At 38.8% G+C, this 12497-nt stretch overlaps 1 protein-coding gene across 2 annotated transcripts in view; it reads left to right on the top strand.

The window, feature by feature from the left end:
* The first annotated feature begins 8675 nt into the window (after positions 1-8675).
* LOC144672805 (C-type lectin domain family 17, member A-like) overlaps positions 8676-12497 on the top strand; it is a 198878-nt gene continuing 195056 nt past the window's right edge. For both annotated transcript variants that reach the window (XM_078534792.1, XM_078534793.1), the window contains exon 1: positions 8676-8719. The gene's annotated coding sequence lies outside the window, so the exon portion shown is untranslated. The remainder of the gene's footprint in view (positions 8720-12497) is intronic.

Below are 12497 nucleotides of genomic sequence, written 5' to 3' on the forward strand. Positions count from 1 at the left end.
TTAGGGATGGGCTACAAATGCTGGCAGAGGTAGCAACACACACATCCAGAGAATGAATAAAAAATAAGCAAGTACCTGAACTGCTGACCAAGACACACACACACAGACACACACACAGACACAGACACTCACACAGACACAGACACACACACAGACACAGACACACACACAGACACAGACACACACTCCAGCATTTAATCTTTTCCATGTTATTGCAAGTCCTCCCACCGTCCACCCCGCTTTGTGTGAAACGTAATTGTCTGTCTCTCGCTTTGTGTGAAACGTAATTGTCTGTCTCTCACCTTCAGCATCCTCCGTGCTTCCCCATGTGGTGTTTTTTGCATTGAATCATAAGAGAATGTTGTTCACCTCCTTATGGAATGGGCCTTTGCAAAGTTCTGGAGAGAGATGCAGTGTTTTTTGTTGGAGTTCATCCCGAGCAGTTCTGTGACACAGGACTTTGTGCTCCATGGGCTTTTCCTAGGGACAAACACTAAGACAAACGTCAGCTGCAGCTGGAGAATCACCAACTCGATGAAAGCCGCTCTTTGCTCTACCTGAAACCTGCTGGTCCTCCAGTGTAAATACTTGTTCTCGAACGAAAGTTGCATACTGCCACATTCCAAGGTCCAGGACTACGTGCTGAGTGATGCACTCTACATTTTTGACAGATAAAAACAATGGAAATTGTTAGACTGCCAAAAGACAGGAAATGGTATTTGCTCTCTCTCTCTAATTTTTTAATTGTTCTCTCTTTCTACTTTATTATTTGCATTTTCTATTTGCACACTGAGTTGATTTCACTCTCTATCTATCTAATTTATTAATTGTATTCCACCTCTATTTGTACACTGGTTGCTATCTCTGCATTTTATTAATCAGATTCCCGCTCCATTTGCACAATGTGTTTCTCCCTCTAATTGATTAATTTAATTAATCCTCTATTTACACACTAGGTTTCAATCTGTCCCCTCTAATTTAGTAATTAAATTCCTCCTGAATTTGGACACTATGCTGCTCTGTCTTTCTCTGTAATTTATTAATTACATCCCCTTATATTTATGCACTGGGTTGCTTTCTCTCTCTCGCTATTCATTTTTACACCTCTATTCGCACACTGCATTGATCTCCCTCCCTCTCTCTATTTATAACTTACATTCCTCCTATCTTTGCACACTGGGTTGCTGTCTCTGTCTCTATCTAATTCATTGTTTGCATTTTTCCTCTACGTTTGCACTGGGTTCCTCTCTCTTTCTCCAATTCATTAATGCATTCTTTGCAAATTGGGTTACTCTCTCTCTCAAATTTATGAATTGCATTCCTCCTCTATTTGCACACTGGGTTACTCTCTCTCATTTATTATTTATATTCCACTATTTGCACACTGGGTTGCATTCTCTCTCTAATTTATTAATTACATCCCTTCTCTGTTTTCACACTGGGTTGTTCTCTCTCTCTCTTATTTATTAATTACATTACTCCTCTATTTTCACACTGGGTCTCTCTCTCCCCCTAATGTAATAATCACAATCCTCCTATATTTTCACACTGGGCTGCTCTCTCTCACTCGCTCTCTAATTTATTACTTCCATTCCTCCTCTATTTCACACTGGTTTACACTCTCTCTTTCTCTCATTTATTTATAATGTTCCTCCTCTATTTGCACACTGGATTGCTCTCTCTAACTGATTTATTACATTCTTCCTGTATTTGCACACTGTGTTGCTCTCTCTCTCCCTCCCTAACTCATTATTTGTACTATTCCTCTATTTGCACACTGGGTTACTCTCTCTCTCTCTCTCCCTCTAATTTATTAATTACATTCTTTCTATATTTGCACAGTGGTTTATTGTCTCTCGCTCTCCCTCTTATGTATTACATTTCACCTAATTGTCCACTCGGCTGCTCTCCCATTTCTTAATTACATTCTCCTCCATTTGCACACTTGGGCTGCTCTCTCGTTTATTAATTACTTTTCTCCATTTACACACTGGGCTGCTCTCTCATTTATTAATTACTTTTCTCCATTTACACACTGGGCTGCTCTCTCATTTATTAATTACTTTTCTCCATTTGCACACAGGGCTGTTCTCTCTAATTGATTCATTGCATTCCTCTTCTATTTGAACACTGGGTTTCTCTTGTTCTTATTTATTAATTAACTTCCTCCTTTATTTTCACACTAACTTTCTCACTAAGTCTAATTCATTAATTGCACACATCCTCTATTTTCATTTAGTGTTCCTCTCTATCTCTCTCTAATGTATTAATTACATCCCTCCTCTATTTTCAATGACTTTCTATCTCATTTATTAATTAATTTCTTCCACTGCACTCACATTTGCTTGCTCCCCCTCCCTAATTTAATCATAATATTTTTCACACTGGGTCTCTCTCTCTAATTTATTAATTAATTTCCTCCTCTATTTTCACGCTGCGTTGCCCTCTCTCTCTATAATCTATTACTTATATTCCTCCTCTATTTTCATGCTGTCTTTCTCTCTCTCTCTAATTTATTAATTAGGTTCTTCCTATATAATCACAATGGGTCTCTATCTCTCTCTCTAACTTATTAATTACATTCCTCCTCTATTTTCACACTTGGTTAATCTCTAATTTATCAATCACATTCCTCCTGTATTTTCACACTGGGTTGCTCTCTCGAATGTATTAAGTACATTATTCCTCTATTTTCACGCTGTGCTTCCCTCTCCAATTTATTAATTACATTTCTCCTCTATTGTCACACTTGGTTAATCTCACTCTTTAATTTACTATTCTCATCCCTCCTATTTTCACACTGGTTTACTCTCTCACTCTCTCGCTCTGAATCATTAATTAAATTCCTCCTCTATTTTCACACTGGGCATCTCACTATCTCTGATTTGTTAATTACATTACTCCTCTATTTTCACACTGGGTTACTCTCTAATTTATTAATCACATTTGTCCTCTATTTTCACACTGGTTACTCTCTCTATAATTTATTAATTACATTCCTCCTCTATTTTCACACTGGGCATCTCACTATCTCTAATTTATTCATCACATTCATCCTCTGTTTTCACACTGGTTACTCGCTCTCTCTCTCTCTAATTATTCACGTTCCTCTGATTTTCACACTGGGTTGCTCTCTCTCTAGAATTTATTAATTACATTCCTCTCTAACTAATTTATTACAATCCAACTTTATTTGCACACTGTTGCTCTCTCTCTCTTCCTAATTCATTTTGTACTATTCCTCTACTTGCACAATGGGTTCCTCTCTCTCTCTCTCTCTCCCTCAAATTTATTAATTACATTCCTCCTCTATTTGCACACTGGTTTGCTCTCTCTCTCTCATTTATTTATTATGTTCCTCCTCTACTTGCACACCAGATTGCTCTCTCTAACTGATTTATTACATTTCTCCCGTATATGCACACTGTGTTGCTTTCTCTCTCTATCCCTAACACATTATTTTTACTATTCCTCTACTTGCACACTGGGTTCCTCTCTCACTCTCTGTCCCTCCCTCTAATTTATTAATAAATGTCCTCCTCTATTTTCACACTGGGTTACTCTCTCTCTCTCTCTCTAACTTATTAATTAATTTCCTCCTCTATTTTCACACTGGGTTACTTTCTCTCTCTCTAATTTATTAATTAATTTCCTCCTCTATTTTCACACTGGGTTACTCTCTCTCTCTCTCTCTAATTCATTAGGTAAATTCCTCTTCTATTTTCACTCTGGGTTACTCTCTCTCTCTAATTTATTAATTAATTCCCTCCTCTATTTTCACGCTGGGTTACTCTCTCTCTCTCTAATTTAATAATTAATTTCCTCCTCTATTTTCACACTGGGTTTCTCTCTCTCCCTCTAATTTATTAATTAATTTCCTCCTCTATTTCCACACTGGGTTGCACTCTTTCTCTCTCAGTCTCTCTCTCTCTAATTTATTAATTAATTTTCTCCTCTATTTACAAACTGGGTTACTCTCTCTCTCTCTCTAATTTATTAAATAATTTTCTCCTCTTTTTTCACACTGTATTACTTCCTCTCTCTTTATTAATCAATTTCCTCCTCAATTTTCACACTGGGTTCTCTCTCTCTCTAATGTATTAATTAATTTCCTCCTCTATTTTCACAATGGGTTACTCCCTCTCTAAGTTATTAATTAATTTCCTCTATTTTCACACTGGGTTACTATCTTTCTCCCTCTCTAATTTATTCATTAATTTCCTCCTCTATTTTCACACTGGGTTACTCTCTCTCTCTCTAATTTAATAATTAATTTCCTCCTGTATTTTCACATTGGGTTACTCTCCCTCTCTCTCTCTCTCTAATTTAATAGTTAATTCCCTCCTCTATTTTCACACTGGGTTACTCTCTCCCTCTCTCTCTAATTTATTAATTAATTTCCTCCTCTATTTTAACACTGTGTTACTCTCTTTATCTAATTTATTAATTAATTTCCTCCTGTATCTTCACACTGGGTTACTCTGCCTCTCTCTAATTTATTAATTAATTTCCTCCTCTATTTTCACACTGGGTTACTCTCTCTCTCTCACTAATTTATTAATTAATTTCCTCCTCTATTTTCACACTGGGTTACTCTCCCCCTCTCTCTAATTTATTAATTAATTTCCTCCTCTATTTTCACACTGGGTTACTCTCTCTCTCTAATTTATTAATTAATTTCCTCCTCTATTTTCAGACTGGGTTACTCTCTCTCTCATTTATTAATTAATTTCCTCCTCTATTTTCACACTGGGTTAATTTCTCTCTCTCTAATTTATTAATTAATTTCCTCCTCTATTTTCACACTGGGTTAATTTTTCTCTCTCTGTCTAATTTATTAATTAATTTCCTCCTCTATTTTCACACTGGGTTACTCTCTCTCTCTCTAATTTATTAATTAATTTCCTCCTCTATTTTCACACTGGGTTACTCTCTCTCTCTCTAATTTATTAATTAATTTCCTCTATTTTCACTCCGGGTTGTTCTCACCCTCTGGTGTCCATGGGAATCTTCGCTGCGCGCGCATCTCTCTCACTATTGCGATGCCAGACGCAACAGTCGCTTACCCTGACGTCATGTATGCCCGAGGTTACGCCTCTTCCTTCCCTCGCCCCTGGATACCTCCTCTTCCGGTCCCAGCCTTACCTAATATGGCGGTGGTGGCGATCCGTTCTAGAGCCGGGCGGCGCGTGCAGGGTACGGCCTAATTCCCCCTGGCACCGCGGGGAGAGGCCCAGGCTTTTTCTACGGCCTGGTCCCGGAGGCAGCTTCTGTCGGGGCCTCAGAGGGAGGATTATCCAATAAGTGATAGAAATTAGCCGGAGGGCAACCGATAATCGTCAATTAACCATTAACATCCCCTAAACTCAAATGATCAAAAATACTAATTAATTCCCCCAAATATTAACATAATCCAACATTCAGCAATTTCCCTGAGGAATCCTGATACTTTCTATCAGATAATTACAATTCAAAGCTTCAATTCATCATTTGGCGGGTTTCATTTCAATATTAAATTCATATCAATTCAATATCTATTGAATTCCAATCACATTTAAACAGATTTAATGTTAATATTTATATAAAACTTATATTTACCTCAATTGAACAGTTTTAATAATGATATTCAGTTTAAATTTGTGTTTGTTCTGTGAATTAATATATGGACAGATTTAATTGCAACATTTAAGGTTCATTGATCAGTTTGTCCAAACTCGTGTCTTTTTCACGCTGTCGATTAACACATTTAATAATCATATTGAAACATGTTTGTTTGCTCTGTCAACTGACTTATTTAATGTTAATGTTTACTAGATATTCAGCCTAAACTTGAGTTTGTTCCCTCAGTTCACATATTTTATAATTAGATTTACATTATCTAAACTGGCATTTGTTCTGCCAGTGAACCTATTTAGTATTGGTTTTCAAGTTGTCTAAAATTGTGTCCTCTGTCAATTAACATGGTCAGTAAGTTATCTCCACTCGTGCTGTTTCCTATTGATTAACAAAGTAATATTATTTAAAACGTGTGTGTGTGTTCTGGCAATTAATGCATATAGTATTGACATTTAATTTATCTAAATTTGCGTTGAAATCATTTGGCAGATTTAATAATCATATTCCATTTAAACTTGCATTTGTTCTGTTAATTCAATTTAATATATTTTGAGAGATTTAATTAATTTAATTTTCAAATGTAATATATTTTGGATGATTTTAAATCGATATATTCCTGTCAATTAACATATTTAATAATCGCTTTTACTCTAATTAAACTTGTGTTGGTTCTGTCCCTTAACACATGGTAATAATATTCAATTTGCCTAAATGTGGGGGCCTTCAGCCAATTAATATAAACTTATAGCAGATTTATTCAATGTTGATGTTTAATTTAATACATTTTGGTAGGTATATTTAATTTCAATAGGTACTTTGTTAACGTTTGATTATTTAATTTCAGTAATACATTTAAGATGTTTTGGCATATTTATTTTCAGTATTCAGTTTAACATATTATTGCAGATTCATTTACAATATTAAATTTAATAATTGGTCAGTTTCTTAGCATAAATAATCGTCTCTAGCTCCTAAATCCCTTCAATATCTTAGTAAATCTTCACCAAATAATTCACTTCTTGCTCTGCTAAACCGTCAGCAATCATCAAATGACCGGCGCAGCCCAAGTAACAATGTGGCTGAACAAATAATCTTCAGGTTTACTTTGTCCAGCTTTGCATTTGATCAGCAAATTACCGCGTTTAATAAGCAACTCCGCTTTTCCCCCATCATTTAAAATATTTAGTACACACATTTGTTTTACCTAAACTTCGATTTGTCTTGTCAGTCAACATAATAATTAGATTTACTTTATCTAAACTTGCGGTTGTTCTGTCACTCAACACATTTAGCATTCATATTCAAGTTATCTGAACTTGTATGCCTTCTGTCTATTAATGTACTCAGGATTAATATTAAATACATTCAAAGTAGTGTTCTCCCGATTCAAACATTTACTAATTAAATTTAAACGAGTAATTGTTTTCTCAATTGAATAATTTAATGTTAACATTTAATTTATCTAAACGTGCATTTGTATCAATTGGCAGATTTGAAACATTCGATTTACACTTGCGTTTGTTCTGTTAATTAACACATTTCGTATATATATTTTACTTTCTTTAAACATGTCTTTATTCTACCAATTAGCCTATTTAAATAATCCAGTACTTTCAAATAATCTATATTAATCAGTAAACAACAGCTCATTCAAAATTTAAATAAAACTTGCTTTTAATAATAATTTGGCTTCATGCTTAAAAGCATTGATAATTTCTAAACTTATCTTTGTTCTATGTATCACAAATTTTCAATAAATGACTGGCTGGTAATGGCTGGTAAGAATTAGCATAACAATAATAACTCAGCTACATATTTAATAACTGTAGTTATGTAAATTTGTGCTGTTCCAATACAATAGCAGAATTTACTGTTTATTAGCCGCCTGGCTAAATCTGTAATAATCAGTAAACATTTGCACAATTAATGGTATAATTAAGCTTAATACATAATGCTCATAATATAACTGATCAAAACTTGCCTTTCTCTGCCTAAATGATACATTTTTCAGGTGTTTAGTATTTATAATTAATTTATCAAAATTTGTGTTTGTTCCCTAAATCAACTCGTTCATTAAATAACCCATCATTCATTTTCTCTGTATTATCAATAGTTAAACAACAATAAATACATTTAATACTTTTTGTACACATTTAAGAATGTTGTTGAATATTTCACAATCATATTTAACCTTTGTATTCAAGAAATACTTATTATTCTGCATAGACCTGTGCTAATCACTAAATAATCTGTAAATGTTTGCGCAGTCTAAATACTAAATTCGTTTGTTATTTAATAATCATAGTTAATTTCATTAAACGTGTGTTCCTTTATATATTAACACATGCAAATTATTTATCTACCTCGTTGATTACTTTGAAATAATTAATTGATCTTCACCCGCGCTAACCAAATGTTCAACGTTTGGCTCATCGAACATTTTGGCTAAATATTTAATAATTAATCAACCTATTTCGGAATCAGGGTGTTCAATACATTAATCCGAATCGATCAGTAATACTAATCTAACAAACAAAATACGTTATGATTTAGGTGAACGTTTAGTAATTTATCGAAATATTTAAAACTCATTCTCAACGTTTGTGAAGGTATTTTTAAAAAAAATCTCTTATTGATCCGGCAATGATGCGGAAGGTTTAATCTGCATTTACTTACAGTTGTTAATTCAGAAATAAATAATTAATCACTTTATCCTTTAACATATATCGGCAAACCAAATCCAATCACACCATAATTGTAACTATTAATTATTAATTCCAAATACAGAATAATCTGCAGTACATAATCCAAGTTGTTTGAGAGATTACCTTGAATTGGCCGTTAATAATCAATGGTTAACCTCAATAACGAGTCTCTTTGAAAAGTGAGGCACAGGATTTGGTTCGTTCGAAACGCGATTTAGTCCAGGCGATTGCAGATATGGATCAATAATCCCCTCCTTTACTTTGGCCGAATTTATGTTGATAACAAACAGGGCGTGTGGGTGAGGTGAGTGAGAAAACTGGAGTGAAGAATGTGAAGCCAGTTTTGAAAGGAGCGCTGGGACAATCGGTCTGAACTGATTGGTAAATCAGCCCAGGGGGTGCTGAAGAGGAGGGGAGTTCCCCCTACATGGCGGATGATGATGAGGAGGAGGTTTGTGATAGACGGAAGCAGCAAGCGGACAACAGCTGGCTGGAGGAGCGCTCACCGGGTCAGCCGAAAGGCAGGTTGAGGTGGAGCGAGAGGAAAAGGCCGCCGGAGGGGATAATGACCAGATGAGTGCGGAGGAGACCCAGGAAGATATGGGCACCAATAGTGGTCGTGTGACTTCACTCTTTATCTAACCCCGTGCTATACCTGACCTGGGAGTGTTTGATGGGGACAGTGTAGAGGGAGCTTTACTCTGTATCTAACCCCGTGCTGTACCTGTCCTGGGAGTGCTTGATGGGGACGGTGTAGAGGGAGCTTTACTCTGTATCTAACCCCGTGCTGTACCTGTCCTGGGAGTGTTTGATGGGGACAGTGTAGAGGGAGCTTTACTCTGTATCTAACCCCGTGCTGTACCTGTCCTGGGAGTGTTTGATGGGGACGGTGTAGAGGGAGCTTTACTCTGTATCTAACCCCGTGCTGTACCTGTCCTGGGAGTGTTTGATGGGGACAGTGTAGAGGGAGCTTTACTCTGTATCTAACCCCGTGCTGTACCTGTCCTGGGAGTGTTTGATGGGGATAGTATAGAGGGAGCTTTACTCTGTATCTAACCCCGTGCTGTACCTGCCCTGGGAGTGTTGGATGGGGACAGTGTAGAGGGAGTTTTACTCTGTATCTAACCCTGTGCTGTACCTGTCCTGGGAGTGTTTGATGGGGATGGTGTCGAGGGAGCTTTACTCGGTAGCTAACCCCGCGCTGTACCTGTCCTGGGAGTGTTTGATGGGGACAGTGTAGAGGGAGGTTTACTCTGTATCTAACCCCGTGCTGTACCTGTCCTGCGAGTGTTTGATGGGGACAGTGTAGAGGGAGATTTACTCTGTATCTAACCCCGTGCTGTACCTGTCCTGGGAGTGTTTGATGGGGACAGTGTAGAGGGAGCTTTACTCTGTATCTAACCCCGTGCTGTACCTGCCCTGGGAGTGTTGGATGGGGACAGTGTAGAGGGAGTTTTACTCTGTATCTAACCCTGTGCTGTACCTGTCCTGGGAGTGTTTGATGGGGATGGTGTCGAGGGAGCTTTACTCGGTAGCTAACCCCGCGCTGTACCTGTCCTGGGAGTGTTTGATGGGGACAGTGTAGAGGGAGGTTTACTCTGTATCTAACCCCGTGCTGTACCTGTCCTGGGAGTGTTTGATGGGGACAGTGTAGAGGGAGATGTACTTTGTATCTAACCCCGTGCTGTACCTGTCCTGGGAGTGTTTGACGGGGACGGTGTAGAGGGAGATTTACTCTGCATGTAACCACGTGCTGCACAGGTCCTGGGAGTGTTTGATGGGGACAGTGTAGAGGGAGCTTTACTATATATCTAACACCGTGCTGAACCTGTCCTAGGAGTGTTTGATGGGGACAGTGTAGAGGGAGATTTACTCTGTATCTAACCCCGTGCTGTACCTGTCCAGGGAGTGTTTGATGGGGACGGTGTAGAGGGAGATTTACTCTGTATCTAACCCCGTGCTGTACCTGTCCTGGGAGTGTTTGACGGGGACGGTGTAGAGGTAGCTTTACTCTGTATCTAACCCCGTGCTCTCCCTGTCCTGAGAGTGTTTGATGGTGTCGGTGTGGAGGGAGATTTACTCTGTATCTAACCCTGTGCTGTACCTGTCCTGGGAGTGTTTGATGGGGTCGGTGTGGAGGGAGATTTACTCTGTATCTAAGCCCGTGCTGTACCGGTGCTGGTACTTTCACTCTCAAACCCTATTTATTTCCACTCACCCCACCCCAACTCCTAGATTCTGGGACCAAGGCAGCCCCGACAGTCACTTCGCCTACGGGCTGGAGCTTTCAAGAACTGCATCTCCCTGCGCCGAGGAGCCTGGGCTAGCGCTGTGTGCAGCGCTCCGCAGCACTGGAACTGCAAACGGATGTCGGAGCCGGTCACGATCAAACTGACGGTCAGTACTGGGGGAGTACCGCTCTGTCGGAGGCTCAGTAAAGAGGGAATGCGGCACTGGCGAAGTTATGTACTGAGGGAGTACCACAATGTCGGTGGGTCAGTACTGAGGGAGTACCACAGTGTCGGTGGATCAGTACTGAGGGAGTACCGCAATGTCGGAAGGTCAGTACTGAGGGAGTACCGCAATGTCGGAAGGTCAGTACTGAGGGAGTACCGCAATGTCGGAAGGTCAGTATTGAGGGAGTACTGCACTTTCGGAGGGTCAGTACGGAGGGAGTGCCGCACTGTCCGAGAATCAGTATAGATAGTGCGCCGCACTCTCGGAGAGTCAGTACTGAGGGAGCACCGCAGTGTCGTAGGATCAGTCCTCAGAGAGTGCCGCACTATTGGTGTATCAGTATTGAGGGAGCGCTGCAGTGTCGGAGGGTCATGACTGAGGCAGTGCCGCACTGTCGGAGTATCAGTATTGAGGGAGTGCTGCACTGTCAGAGATACATGCTGCCTCTGGGTGGAGATAGCAGCCAGCAGTTACAGCGCTGGAAATGGGAGAAGTTGCTATCGCGGTGGCTTTGTGACTGTCGATGTCCAGTCTGCCTGCAAGAAGGTGATTCGCTCGTTCACATCTACCAAAGGATTAGAGGGGAATTCAAGTCTCAACATCAGTAAATCATTTCTGAAAACAATAGACTTTGTATTTTAAACTTGTGGACTGTTATCTCACATAAACCGGAATATGACAATTATTCAGATATTAAAGTTGTTTTATGCCAGTGATTAAATGGAAGATCAGTCTCCAGTTATTATTCACATATTAACATCGATTTTCTCCCTGTTCTGCTCCATTGACTCTGCAGTTATTCATTCATGGGATGTGGGCGCGTCGCTGGCCCGGCCAGCATTTATTGCCCTTCTTCAGAGGCATCTTTAAGATTCAACCACTTTGCTGTGAAAGCCGCCTGCAGATCAGACCAGGTAAGGTCGGATTTTCTAAAGGACATTAGAGAACCAGATGGGTTTTTACAACAATAGTTTCATGGTCATTATTAGACTTTTAATTCCAGATATTTATTTAATTCAGATTCAACCATTTGCCGCGGTGAGGATTCGAAGTCGGGTGTCCAGAAAGTGCTGCTGGGTTTCGGGTAATCCAATGACAAAACCACTACCCCATCGCCGCATCGAGTATCGGTTTTCTCTCTATTCTGCTCCATTGAGTCTCCAGTTATTATTAATATATTAATTTTGCTTCCTTCTCTATTTTGCTCCATTGAGTCTCCAGTTGTTATAAATATATTAATTTTACTTCGTTCTATATTCTGCTCCATTGAATCTCCATTTATTTTTATTATATTAATATTGTTTCGCTCTCTGTTCTGCTCCATTGACTCTCACCCCGCAGTCTGTCATGTGATGCCCTGAGTCTCTGTCCCAGCGGTGACCTCCCGGGAATCATTTCCCGGGTCATAACCTCATTCCCGGGGTCGCCACTTCACTTCCGTCTCCTTCCCGCTCCCCAAAATGTCCGCCGGAAGTGCTGAGCCAATAAACCGTCAGAATATTCAATAATCTAATAAATCTAATATTAATATGTTTCATTTTGATGCATATTATCATTAATCTGTTTAATTATTCAATAATCTTAGTTATTTATCATTAATATATCTAAATTAGCTTAATAATCAATACTATTCAGTTTAATTGCTGAATAATCTATTAATATAATTATCCATTAATTAGTCTATTGCTATTTTTAATAAATCTAATTATTAAACTTAAT

The sequence above is a fragment of the Cetorhinus maximus genome, unplaced genomic scaffold (genome assembly GCF_964194155.1).
Source record: "Cetorhinus maximus unplaced genomic scaffold, sCetMax3.hap1.1 HAP1_SCAFFOLD_44, whole genome shotgun sequence".
NCBI lineage: Eukaryota > Metazoa > Chordata > Chondrichthyes > Lamniformes > Cetorhinidae > Cetorhinus > Cetorhinus maximus.